Source organism: Peromyscus californicus, unplaced genomic scaffold, assembly GCF_007827085.1.
Source record: "Peromyscus californicus insignis strain IS unplaced genomic scaffold, ASM782708v3 Scaffold_3__1_contigs__length_106647218, whole genome shotgun sequence".
NCBI classification, from domain to species: domain Eukaryota; kingdom Metazoa; phylum Chordata; class Mammalia; order Rodentia; family Cricetidae; genus Peromyscus; species Peromyscus californicus.
This window is the reverse complement of record NW_026294551.1, coordinates 18,305,726-18,318,772: the sequence shown is the minus strand read 5'-3', so window position 1 is coordinate 18,318,772 and position 13,047 is coordinate 18,305,726. Positions and strand designations below refer to the sequence as shown.

General features: G+C 39.3%; 1 protein-coding gene and 1 pseudogene across 5 annotated transcripts in view; one reads left to right on the top strand and one right to left on the bottom strand.

The window, feature by feature from the left end:
• Positions 1 to 13,047, bottom strand: part of Kansl1 (KAT8 regulatory NSL complex subunit 1) — a 145,201-nt gene that overhangs the window by 85,697 nt on the left and 46,457 nt on the right. The gene's annotated exons all lie outside the window — the stretch shown is intronic.
• On the top strand, positions 1,497 to 2,244 carry LOC128123359 (non-histone chromosomal protein HMG-17-like; annotated as a pseudogene).

The window sequence follows — 13,047 nt, the reverse complement described above, 5'->3', positions numbered from 1 at the left end:
TCGAACTCACAGAGATCCACCTGGCTCTGCCTCCCAAGTGCTGGGATTAAAGGCACCGCTGCCGCCGCCGCTGCCACCACCAGGCTGGGTGCTTTTTTGTTTCTACATTTTGTGAATAGGTTTTGTCTTCTTTCCTTCCACCATCACCTCGTTTCCTGAACTCTCGATCTATAGCTAAATATTACTTATGCCCCAATGTCTGCTTTTCTAAGAAACTCTCATAGCATACTATTTCTTTTTTTGTGACAATAACTATTTTGTTAACTAGTTACCTCTGTGATCTATGTAAATGTCTTAAGTTTTTTTTAGGCTGTGCAAAGAATCTGAGTAATCTATATTTTCCATAACACTTTATACTCAACAACAAAAACTTTTTCAAAGAAAATGTTTCTAAAATTAAAATATTTCAATGGCATTTAAGTGAGTCTGTGTCCCTCTTATTTTGCGTTATATTATCTTTAAAAACTAATGACACTGCTTTAACAAACTATCACTTAAAAACTGAGTCTCAATTGCCAGTAGTGGTGCACACCTTTAATCCCAGCACTCAGGAAGACAGAGGCAGGAGGATCTCTGAGTTTGAGGCCATCCTGCTCTAATAAGTGAGTTCCAGGACATTCAGGGCAACCCAAAGAATTCCTAGGAGGAGCAGGAGGCAGGGATAGAGATGGCTCAATGGTTAAGGGCATTGTCTGTTTTTGAAGAGGACCTGGGTTCAATTCCCAGCACCCACATGGTGCCTAAGAAGCATCTGTAACTCCAGCTCCAGGAGATCTGATGCACTCTTCTGGCCTCTTTGGGCACTGTACACAAATGATACGAACACACTGATTCAGGCAAAACACCATGCACATAAAAAAGATAAAATAAGAAATTTAAAGGGTGGGGCTGGAGAGATGCTTCATCAGTTAAGAGCACTGGCTGCTCTTCCACAGGACCTGGGTTCAATTCCCAACACCCACATGGCAGCTCACAACTGTCTGTAACTCCAGTTTCAGGGGATCCAACACCCTCACTCAGACATTCATGCAGGTAAAATACCAAGGCATATAAAATAAAAAAAATAAAAAAAAAGGAAACTTTTTTTTCTCTGAGACAAATTAACCTCAATCACCAGACATGATGGCATGAAGCAATTAGCCTAGACCTCCCAAGACTAAAAGAGGCGGGAGGATCACAAGTTTAAGGCTAGTATGGGCTATCATAAAACACTATCTCAAAAAAATGAAGGCCAGTGAGATGGCTCAGTGGGTAAAAGTGACTGCCACCCAGCCTAACAAACTGAGTCTGTTCCCTAGAACCCAGGGGAAAGGAAAGAAAATTCCTTTCAACTGTCCTCTACCTACACACATGCATTATGGCATTCACACAAACACCCACACAAAATAAACAAATGCAAATAAAATAAATTTTAATAATATCAATCCCATTACTCAAGGAGAGCAAGTTTTAATAATTTAAAAAAAGATTAAAAAAAATCCTGACTCTGCCTCTATTGTTTAATGTTTCTTCCTCATGTAAATTGACTAAGAATTTAATAAATATTTTCTTTTAGGGGGAGGAGAGGAGTTGTTTTATTTTGACAGGGTTTCTCTGTGTATCTTTGGATGCCCTGTAACTCATTCTGTAGGCCAGAACATTAGGGATCACCTGCCCCTGCCTCCATTCAAGGATTCAAGGTGTGCACCACCTCCTTGCAAAACTATAAATATTTACTAGCACCATTTGATTCTTTACCATAAAAAAAGTCAAAGTCACCATTCTTCAACAAAAAAGCCCTTCACTCTGGATGCCATCCTTTATATAACTTTCATAAATATAAACTTAGGATCCCTATTTTGCCAACAAAAACTTCTGTGTTCAGAATTATGAATGTGGAGCAGTGTGAAGAAGCATCGAGAACGACCCCCGGACAGACCAAACCGGTGCACCTCTGCATCCCCGAGTTCAGCACCGACATCCCCCGCCGCCATGTCCAAAAGAAAGGCTGAACAGGATACTAAAGGACATAAAGCCAAGGTGAAGGACGAGCCACGGAGAAGATCTGCAAGGTTGTCTGCTAAACCTGCTCCTCCAAAGCCAGAGACCAAGCCTAAAAAGGCCCCTGCAAAGAAGGGAGAAAAGGTCCCCAAGGGGAAGAAGGGGAAGCCGATGCTAGTAAAGGTTCGAATAATCCTGCAGAAAATGCAGATGCCAAAACAGACCAGGCACAGAAAGCTGTCTGGTGCTGGAGATGCCAAGTGAAATGTGTGCATTTTGATAACTGTGTACTTCTGGTGACTGTACAGTTTGAAATACTATTTTTTATCAAGTTTTATAAAAATGCAAAATTTTGTTTTTACTTTTTTTTAAGCTACATTGTTAGCACACAGAACACTTCCTTGTTTGGGGGGGGGGGGGGGGGACATGTGTCACTAACAAAATGTCTCCCAAGCTGGATTGGTGATGGTTGATGTTGGAAAATATCTTTCCCTGCTAATTTTGAAAGACTCCTCTTGGCTCTCAGGAGAGACGTCCTGATGTTGACATATGTACCACCATGGCACAAAATGCCTTGTGTGGGAAACTCTAAATTCACTTCTGTGTCCTCCTCCCCTGGACCATCAACGTTGACTTAACTCTCTTCAAACCAGAGACCTGTTGGAACCTGACCCCCAAAATTAGTTTTGCCGGTCTATCAGGCAATCTGGACTTTGCAGTGGTATCATTGTGCTCTCAAAAGAGCAGTGGTTCCTTTTATAAAAGATTGTGGATCTTCAGATTGATAATTTTGCTGTGTGTGTTTTGCTTCCTGAAAGTCAGGGCTGGCTTGTGAGAGTCGTTAAACAGCATCCTCAATGTGAACTGTCAGCCCTCACTCTAAGCTCTCGCCCTTTTCAAAGCATCGAATGAAGACTCATTGGGTTTTATAGTGGCTTTCTGATTTTGGTAGAAGGGAGTCTGGAAGTTCTTGTATTCTGTTAATGATTGTCTGCCCATGTCCTGCCTGAAAAACCATGACTGTTTATGGAAAGTATCTTTAATAAAGTTGAATACAGCCGGGCGATGGTGGCGCACGCCTTTAATCCCAGCACTCGGGAGGCAGAGCCAGGCAGATCTCTGTGAGTTCAAGGCCAGCCTGGACTACCAAGTGAGTTCCAGGAAAGGCGCAAAGCTACACAGAGAAACCCTGTCTCGAATAGACCAAAAAAAAAAAAAAGTTGAATACAGTTTGGCTTGGGAAGAAAAAAAGAACTATGAATGCCAAAAAAAACTGGGGAGGGGGGTGTCCCTCACCATAGAAATTCAGTGCAATATAAACATTAACTTTCATGTTTGGATAATAGAACATAATGAGTGCTAACTTGCCAGATGTATCTGAAAAGATGATCATTAAGTATTATTCCTAAATTTTCTCAAACACAAAGGTAACATTTAATTCTAACTAACAATGTTCCATCAAATTAAAATGCCAAGGTTATTAGAGTCACACAGGGCTCTCTTGACTATCTACTACCCATTCTACACAGAGTTTTCTAAAAAATGCTTTCTTCATTTATTTTTCTGTTTGTTTGTTTGTTTGTTTGTTTTTTCAGACCGTGTAGCCTTGGCTGTCCTGGAACTCTTTCTGTAGACCAGGCTGTCCTTGAACTCAGAGATCCGCATGCCTCTGCCTCCCCAGTGCTGAGATTAAAGGCATAAGTCACCACTGTCCAGTTGAAAGAAGAATTTGTAATCAGAGTAATACTAATCTCACATAATACATTCTTTCTGGCTAACTGGTTGTTCAGGGAGCATAGGGAAATTTAAGTTAAAATCTTGTTTCAAATTCACAGACAAAAACCTAAGATCTAAAGATAAAAGCTAAAAATCAAAGTCACCAGTCTTCAATAAAAAAGCACTTCCACTCTGGATGCCATCCTTAAGCTTTCCTTCTCACACCAACATCTTTTTTCGCCACCTTTCCTATTTCCATCAGTATTCTGTCAGTTTCCTAAAACCAAAATCCAGTCACGTCACCAAGTTTCCAGTGTGTTTAATCAAGGAAAGGTATTAAATTGGAGTTAAGACTGCTACTACAGCCCTGACTCTTAACTTTAATAATCTTTAGCATGGAAGTCACCTGATGTGTCTCTTCTTATCTGTAAACGACAAATTTGTGCTTGCCCCCAATCTCATCTCTAAAACTCTCCAGGACATCAATATTATACCTGGACCGTTACTTTTTTTTTTCTTCATTCTATGAAAGCAATTTTATTTTACTTTTGACCATTCTTTCTTCTATTCCATACGTCTGCCGATATCATTCAAGGCCTTTATCTGAAGTAAGGCTATAGCAACGGCCTCTCTGTCTTATATTACTACTTTAGTCCCATACTACCAGAGAGCCACCAATTGATCCAACTTACAATAGCACTGACTGAGTCCTTTATGAACACCTAAAGCATTCTAACGCTTCAGCGATTCTTTACCATTCTTGGGATAAAATTCAAATGTGCTAGCCTGTTAATCAAGAAATCATCACTCCAACCTACCCTTCCAACCTCATTTTTCCACTTTGAACTTTTTCTTTGGCAGACAGATCTTTTCTGTTTTCTATTTTAGAGACTTTATTAGTTTTTTTTTTTAAATAAAATACACATACGTAAAACCTTACATATTTAATACCATCTACATGTACAAATGGGGAAAAATTAAGTTTGATATTTCTAGACTAATATGGCTGTTGATTTCTGTACAATTCCAAGGCCACAGATAGCTTTTTACTGACAGTCAATACAACATCCTCACTCTGAGCTCCCTCACCCTTAGAACTGACCCATTCTATTTCTTATTGAAATTATGCATTATCCTTGACCCAAAGTCAATTTGTGTCTCTGTTCCAGTCTTTTTCATCTTAGCCCAAAGCAAATTACTCCTGCCCCTCCAAAATCCCCCAGTATTATTGCCCATACTATGTAAATTCCTACCAGAGGTTGTGGTACACACCTTTAATCCCAGCATTCAGGAGGCAGAGGCAGGTGGATCTCTGTTGGTTCAAGGACAGCCTGGTCTACATGCAGTTCTAAGAGAGCCTGAGCTAAATAGAGACCCTGACTGAAAGAAAAAAACAAACAAAAACAAAATAAAACAACAACAAAAACCCTTTAAAAATGCCCATGACATATACCTAGTACTAGGCACACAATGTCTAACAAATGCTTCCTTTCCTACTACGCTGTAGGTAGTAATTAATAAAACCCAAGACTCTTTGAAGACAAGAACCAAACTTTCCATTCTCATGTGTCCTCATCATTCCTTACTTCCAAAAGTGTTGCCTTGCCCTTTTGAGGCAAAGTTAATATGGATAACTGATCCTGAAAAGCTAGTCTCCAAATAATTAGAATCCATTGAAAGTTAATATTATTAGTCTTTGCTCAAAGAATTCTAAACTCTTCTAGAATGGCCTCAGGGACATTGTGACTAACCTCAGAATGACACATTCAGAATAACGATTAAGGTAACTCCTCTGATCAATGTTATAGGGCTCATGGATCAAAGGGATGGAACATAAGCTTATGCAACATCTTGAAAACCATCCTGCAAGGAAATGTGGAAGCAGTTCCATGCCTTACCCTTTAAATAAAGTTCATCAGCCAATCTTATTCACTTATGAATCCAGAGATATTTGCAGATATGGTAGTATAATTAGAGGACTTGAGGCTTAGTTAAGACAGGATGATCAGGAGTTCAAGATCATCCTTAGCAACATAATAACTTGAAGGCTAGTCTCAAAAGATTTTTAAAGAAAGAAATTAGAGTTGAGTGTGTTGGCAGACAAATTTAATCCAAGCACTTGAAGGCAGAGGTAGGCAGATCTCTGGCAGTCTGAGGCAGGTTGATCTACATAGCAAGTTCCAGACGAACCAGAGCTATACAATGTCATCTCAAAAAAAAAAAAAAAAAAAAAAAAAATTAAAGATGTTTGACCGATTGATACTCTAGCACTGTGTATTTAGAGCAAACCATAGAAAAATATTTTAACACTGCTTTAGACATTTATGGAAATAGCCCTCATACTTAATAAAATATAAAATCATAGAGGGACTAGAGAGAGAGCTCAGTAGTTAAAAGTATATGCTGCTCTTCTAGAGGATCCAGGTTCAATTCCTAGTACCCACATGGTACCATTTGTAACTCCAGTTCCAGGGAACTAGACACCCTCTTCTGACCTCCACAGGTACATGTGTGGTACAGGTACATATGTAGAGCGAAAACACTCATTCATATAAAATAAATATTTTAAAAAATATATAAAAACTATTACCAGGTGTGGTGGCACACATCTTTAGGCACACATCTTTAATACCCATTCTAGAACAGACAGACAGCTACAGAGACAATGTCTCAAAAATCAAAATAAAATATAAAATAAACACATACACGCTTCATCATTGGGATTGCACACTTACCTGTATTTCAACTCTAGAATGCAGGACCCACTTCCTGATAGGTTATCATTACAACAAAGTCTTAAGAATTCTCAAAATGGAGAACAACCAATAACTACACTAAGCAAATTTTCTACAAATTCAAAATTAACTTTTCTACTTACCCTTCCAAGCCAAATTTCTTCCATGAATGTACTTACATGTGAATTTCATATACATATGGTTAGAACCAAATGAATCTTAAGAAAGCTTCATCCCGTTTTCATCTTACATAGGCCTGTCCTCCCAGCCTTCTGAATAAGGACCTTGCAAAATCCTCTATGCACAGGGGTACTTAAAGAATACTTAGAAAAGAAAAATCTCCTGGGAGAGTGCCAGTTTAAAAAGAAAATTATTTTCACCCAATTGGACATCTATATAAACCCTGGACTGGGGGAAGGACACCAAGCTTTTTGACCTCAGACTAAAAGTTTATAAAAGGTGCCGGGCGGTGGTGGCGCACGCCTTTAATCCCAGCACTCGGGAGGCAGAGCCAGGTGGATCTCTGTGAGTTCGAGGCCAGCCTGGTCTACAAAGCGAGTTCCAGGAAAGGCGCAAAACTACACAGAGAAACCCTGTCTCGAAAAACCAAAAAAAAAAGTTTATAAAAGGCAAAAACGTCAATGAAAGAGTCAACTATGCTTTCTTCACACATCTAAAAAGTAGACATGAAGTTATGCTGATATGGATGGATCAGATAGCTTTATATACCTTTTTTGTTCTACATATATCAATATTTACAATGTCATAGTTTTACTTTTGTTTGTTTGTTTTTCAGTACTAGGGGATCAAGCCTAAGGGCCTCAGGTTTCTTTTTTATTAGTATTATTTTTTTTCTTTTTTTTTTTTTTTTTTAAGACAGGGTTTCTCTGTGTAGCCTTGGCTGTCCTGGAACTCTGTAGGCCTCAAACTCACAGAGATCTGAGTGCTGGAATTAAAGGAGTGTGCCACCACAGTCCGGCAAGGGCCTTAGGTCTCTATCAGACTTTTAAAAAATAAAAGTCTATTTCTGGGGGAAAAAAAAACTTTTGCCCATGCTTTTGATACCAGCAGAGGCAGAAACTCTTGAGTTTTGAGTTCAGCCTGGTCTACATATGTAGCCAGGGCTATATAAACAAACAAAAACAATAAAAGGTAGGGGGAAGCTAGAGAGAGACAGCTCAGCCATTAAAGAGTGATCACGCTACTGCAGAGGACCCAAGTTGAGTTCCCAGCACCCACAACAGGCTGCTCATAACTATCTATAACTCCAGATCCGGGGGATCCAATACTCTAATCTGTTCTCTGCAGAAACTGTATGTACTCATGTGCACAAACCCACACACATACACAGAGAGTTTTAAAATATGTACTTACCAAAAATACAAGACAGAAAGCAAATTGTTTTATCATTTTGCTTTTTTGGGAAGGAAGAGATTAAATGATAGTTTTTTTAGGTAGATTTTTTTTTTTTCATATCTTACCATTCCAACAAGCAGCATTACAAAGTGAAAATATTTTCATCTGGAAAAAGATCTTTGTCTTTGTTCTTACTGTATCCCACCCTCCTCTTCCACTCAATAATCTTACACACTGATATTTCATTTCTGCAGGCGAACACACATCAACACTAAACAGTTACTATAAGCACACATACAGATCACCAGGCTGGCTGACTCTTTAGAGAACCAAGAGGCCTACTTCAGCTCTGAAAGCGAATCCCTATTGAAATGTAAGTGATCAGTGTTAAGTAACCAGGCCCCTCAGCATATACAACAAAGTACAAGGATATTACTGCTGATAGTAAAGACAGCCTTTCCCAGATATGTAGGTCTGACCCAATAATTACCAAACAAGTTAGCAGTCAGTAACGAAAAAGGTGCAATCTGTAAGTGTTAAGTGAGGAACTCAAGCCTAAAAAGACAAAAAATTAATTCTCAACAGTGGTAGAGAATTCTACTATGCTCCTCACTCTTTAAGAATAAAAAAAGGAGCCGGGCAGTGGTGGCATATGTCTTTAATCTCTGCACTTGAGAGGCAAAGACAGGTCCACCTGTCTCTGTGAGTTCGAGGCCAGCCTGGTCTACAGAGTGAGTTCCAGAACGGCCAGGGCTGTTATAGAGAAACCCTGTCTCAAAAAACCAAAAAAAAAAAAAAAAAAAAAAAAGAAGAAGAAGAAGAAGAAAAAGAAATAAAAAAGGGGAGAGAATTGGGAGGGGTGTCTGTCTCACACACAGATCATAGAAAAGGAAGAGGTATTAAATTTAAGATGTTGAGCAAATCAAATAGCAAGAAACACAATAGCTTCAACGGACTACTTTTTTTTTTAAAAAAAGTAATCATACTTAGTCCTAGAGCCAGTATTTTTGTCTTTTTGTTTTTAGTTCTTTGAGAATTTATACAATGTATTTTGCTCATATTCACCACCACCACCACCAATAGATGATTTATCAGAGATACAACTTAGTCCCTCTGGCTGAGTTTTCTTCTACCTTATCACTGTGGAAATGAAAGCATAGAAAAATAACAAAACAATCTGACTGCCACTTTTGGCAGCAGCATCTCTGCATCTTTAATTTCAAAGAGGAACTATAATATACAGCATTTCAGAGTACCTTAAAAAACAAACAACAAACCACAATACCTACAAAATTCTAGAAAGCCACTCTATTACACAAGTTCCACCGCAATCAAGAACATCCAAAATTCAAGGGACTTCACTGCCTTGAATTGCACACCAGCAAGCTTATCTGGAGGTAACTGATTTGAAGTAAGTCTTCAGAAGGATACTGCACAAATAAAATACAGGTTAGCATAAATTAAGCCCAAAAGTGAACCATGAAACAAGAACAGAAAAACAACATGAATCCAGGAAGGAAGCTTAAAAGGATACTCACTCTTTGGGCTGGGAAGTAGCTCAGCTGGTAGTGTGTACTTATCCCTAGTGCACAAAGCCCAGTGTGCTCTCAGAAACTCCTAAGGCACAGCAGCATCACCTGTTATCTCAGCACTCAGGGTAGGAAAAGGACCCTATCTCCCCAACCCACCCCCACAAAGTACAATCCTTGCCAGGAAGTCGGTGGTGGTGCATCTCTTTAATCCCAGTATTACAAACTAAGAGGCAGGTGGATCTCTTGAATTTGAGGCCAGCCTGGTCTACAGAGCTAGTTCCAGAACAACCAGGGCCACACAGAGAAACCCTGTCTTGGGAAGAGAAAAAAAAAAAAAAAAAAAGGTACACTCCTCCAAAATTCCAAACCAATGGAAGCTTGTATATGTCTCAATGACTAGATTATCCTATAGATTAAGTTCTCTCCTTGGGTACTTTTGTTGTTACTTGAGGATTGTTAACTTGGTTTTGGTTGTGGTTTGTTTATGTGGGAGTGAGGAGTGCTAGGGATTGAATCCAGGGCCTTTGTGCATGCTACAAAAATGTTCAACCACTAAGTCATATTTTCTGCCCTCTTAATCAAGATTTCACACTGGATTAAAATATTCTTAATGGTCGTTGGTGGTGCACGCCTTTAATTCCAACACTCGGGAGGCAGAGCCAGGAGGATCTCTGTGAGTTCAAGGCCAGCCTGGTCTAGAGAGAGAGAGAGAGATACAGGACAGGCACCAAAACTACACAGAGAAACCCTGTCTCAAAAAACCAAAATAAGCCGGGCGGTGGTGGCGCACACCTTTAATCCCAGCACCCTTTAATCCCAGCACTCGGGAGGCAGAGCCAGGCAGATCTCTGTGAGTTCGAGGCCAGCCTGGGCTACCAAGTGAGTTCTAGGAAAGGCGCAAAGCTACACAGAGAAACCCTGTCTCGAAAAACCAAAAAAAAAAAAAAAAAAAAAAAAAAAAAAAAAAAAAAAAAAAAATACTCTTAAAAACACAAATAAATACTCTTACAAAAACACAAAAAAAGCTTTCAATGTAATATATCCTGAACACAGTAAGCATACAGATTAATATGTTTGTTTTAAAATTTTGGAAACATGACAGAGTCTATGTAGCCCTAGCTGGCTGGCCTGGAACTTACTATATAGACTAGGCTGGCCCTGAACTCACAGAAATCCAATTGCCTCTGCCTGAGTGCTGGAACTAAGTGTATACCACCATGCTGGCTGAACATATTTGTTTTTTGTTTTTTAATTAAATAAACAAAGTAAGTTCATATGATTTACAATGTTTCAAATGCAGTGACTGTTATATCTTTTAAAAAAGGTTGGAAGACAGGCATGGACCCTTAAAGTTTCCTGTCAGATACATAGTATTATCCATGTCCATAATATAAACAAACTTAATGAAGCAGCTAATTCACTAACTAAAAGCATAGCTATCTCAACACTCAAACTCTCCAATGGAAATGAATCACCTTTTTATTAGCATCAAGGAGAAACTATTTTTAAGCATCTCTATACATTCAGCCTTGTCTAGTACAGCAGACTGTACATCTCCAGCAAAAGAAGTAGATCTACTTTCAAATATATAGCCCATCTTTCCCAAGTCTTTTTGTCTCTGTTCTCACAAATCTAACACACAAAGATTAAACGTAGGCTGGGCAGGCGACGCATGCCTTTAATCCCAGCACTCGGGAGGCAGAGGCAGGCAGATTTCTCTGAGTTCAAGGCCAGCCTGGTTCACAAAGCCAGTTATAGGACACCCAGAGCTGTGAAACAAAGAAAACCTGTCTCAAAAGCACTCCTTCCACACCCACAAAAAGTAAAGGTAGATTAAGTCACCTTCAAGTATGTTTCCTTAAGTATATAAATGTAAGAAGAGAAATAGCTGAGCTGGATGGTAACGAACGGTGCATGCCTTTAATCCTAGCACTCGGGAGGTGGAGGCAGAGGCAGGTGGGTATCTCTGAGTTTGAGGCCAGCCTGGTCTACAGAGTAAGTTCCAGGACAGCCAGGGCTACACACAGAGAAAACTTGTGTTTTGGGGAAAAAAGAGAGAGAGAGAGAGAGAGAGAGAGAGAGAGAGAGAGAGAGAGAGAGAGAGAGAGAGAGAGAGAGAGAAGAGAAAGAGAGAGAGAAGAAAAAGAGTAGTATGCTATCCTGAGGAGATTATGTATTTTATTTGATAAAACTAACAAATTTGGAAAACAGTAAAACTTTATCTAAAACAAAAAATACGTAATACATTAATTTTCCTGAATTGAAAACAAAACAAAACAAAACACATATCCAGCTGGGTGTGGTGGTATACACCTGTAATTCTCTTAAGACTGAGACAGGATGATTTTGAATAAAGGCCAGCCTATGCTGTATATTACGAATGGTTTCACAAAACAAGAACAAAAGCTTTAAGAGTCAGCTCAGTGGTTAAGAGCACTTGCTGTTCTTGCAAAGAACCCAGTTTCCTGATACACACACACAGCAGCTTGTAACAGTCTGTAATTCCAATTCCAGGGGATTCCACATGTCTTCTTCTGACCGCCAAAGGTACCAGGCACATACATGGTTCACAATACAATTGGTGGTGGGGGGGGGGAGGGGGGTGTTCAAGACAGGGATTCTCTGTATAGCCCTGGCGGGCCTTGAACTCAAGAGAGATCGACCTGCCTCTGCCTCTTGAGTGCTGGGATTAAAGGTGTGTACCACCACTGCCAGGCTACAATATACTTTTAATAATATCTAAAAAAAATTTTACTAAGATAAAACAAAAAATAAATTATATATATACATACATATGTGCACACACACACACACACACACGTGCAAGCACACACACAGTGTTTAAAGAACAGAATCAAGAAGTAAAAAGTGGATTATGTAAAAAGGCAATGTTTAAAATATTCTGCAGTATTTTCTAATTAGTCCTTAGAACATGATACTGTAAAATACATATTGGTCTTTGCTCTCGGCACCAAACTACCAGAATCCTTGGGCTCTCCAAAGTGATAGTCTTTTTCAAAGGTTGAACTGATTAATGGCTAGCATCCAGAAGTAACTTTAAGATGAAGGTAGTCACCAGGAAGACAAAGGTGTGTTTAGACCATTGGAATTTTCGCTCTCACCAACCAGATAGACATGAAAGGGAATAAATATCATCCCCAGTGACAACTTAGGTAATTATGATTTTAGACCTATCTAACCAAATTTCCCCATAAAAAACAAAAAGGACAGAGTCTAGAATGGCAGGATAGTTGGACTCAAGTTCCTAGAGACTAGAAAAGTCCAGACAAGGTACTGATCTCTACACCTCCCTTCCTCACATCTCATCCATAGGCATGTATTCATCTGTTTTCTTTGTAATACCATTTACAACAACAAAAATGGTAAATATTAAGACATAGTTTCTGAGTATTGAGTTGCACAGTCAAATTAGTCAAATGTGAGTACTAAATTTTAAGAATATTGATTTATAGCACTTGGGAAGCAGAGCCAGGTGGATCTCTGTAAGTTCGAGGCCAGCCTGGTCTATAGAGCAAGCTCCAGGACAGGAACCAAAACTACCCTGTCTCGAAAAACAAAAACAAAACAAGAATACTGGTTTATAGCCAAGTAGTCAGAAGCACAGATAAAAACAATCTGGGGTTTGCAACTGGAATCTGAAGCAGTACTTGGGGAGGAGGGGGGCAATCTTGAAGACCATATCCTGCTACTATGAGATCTGGCACAAT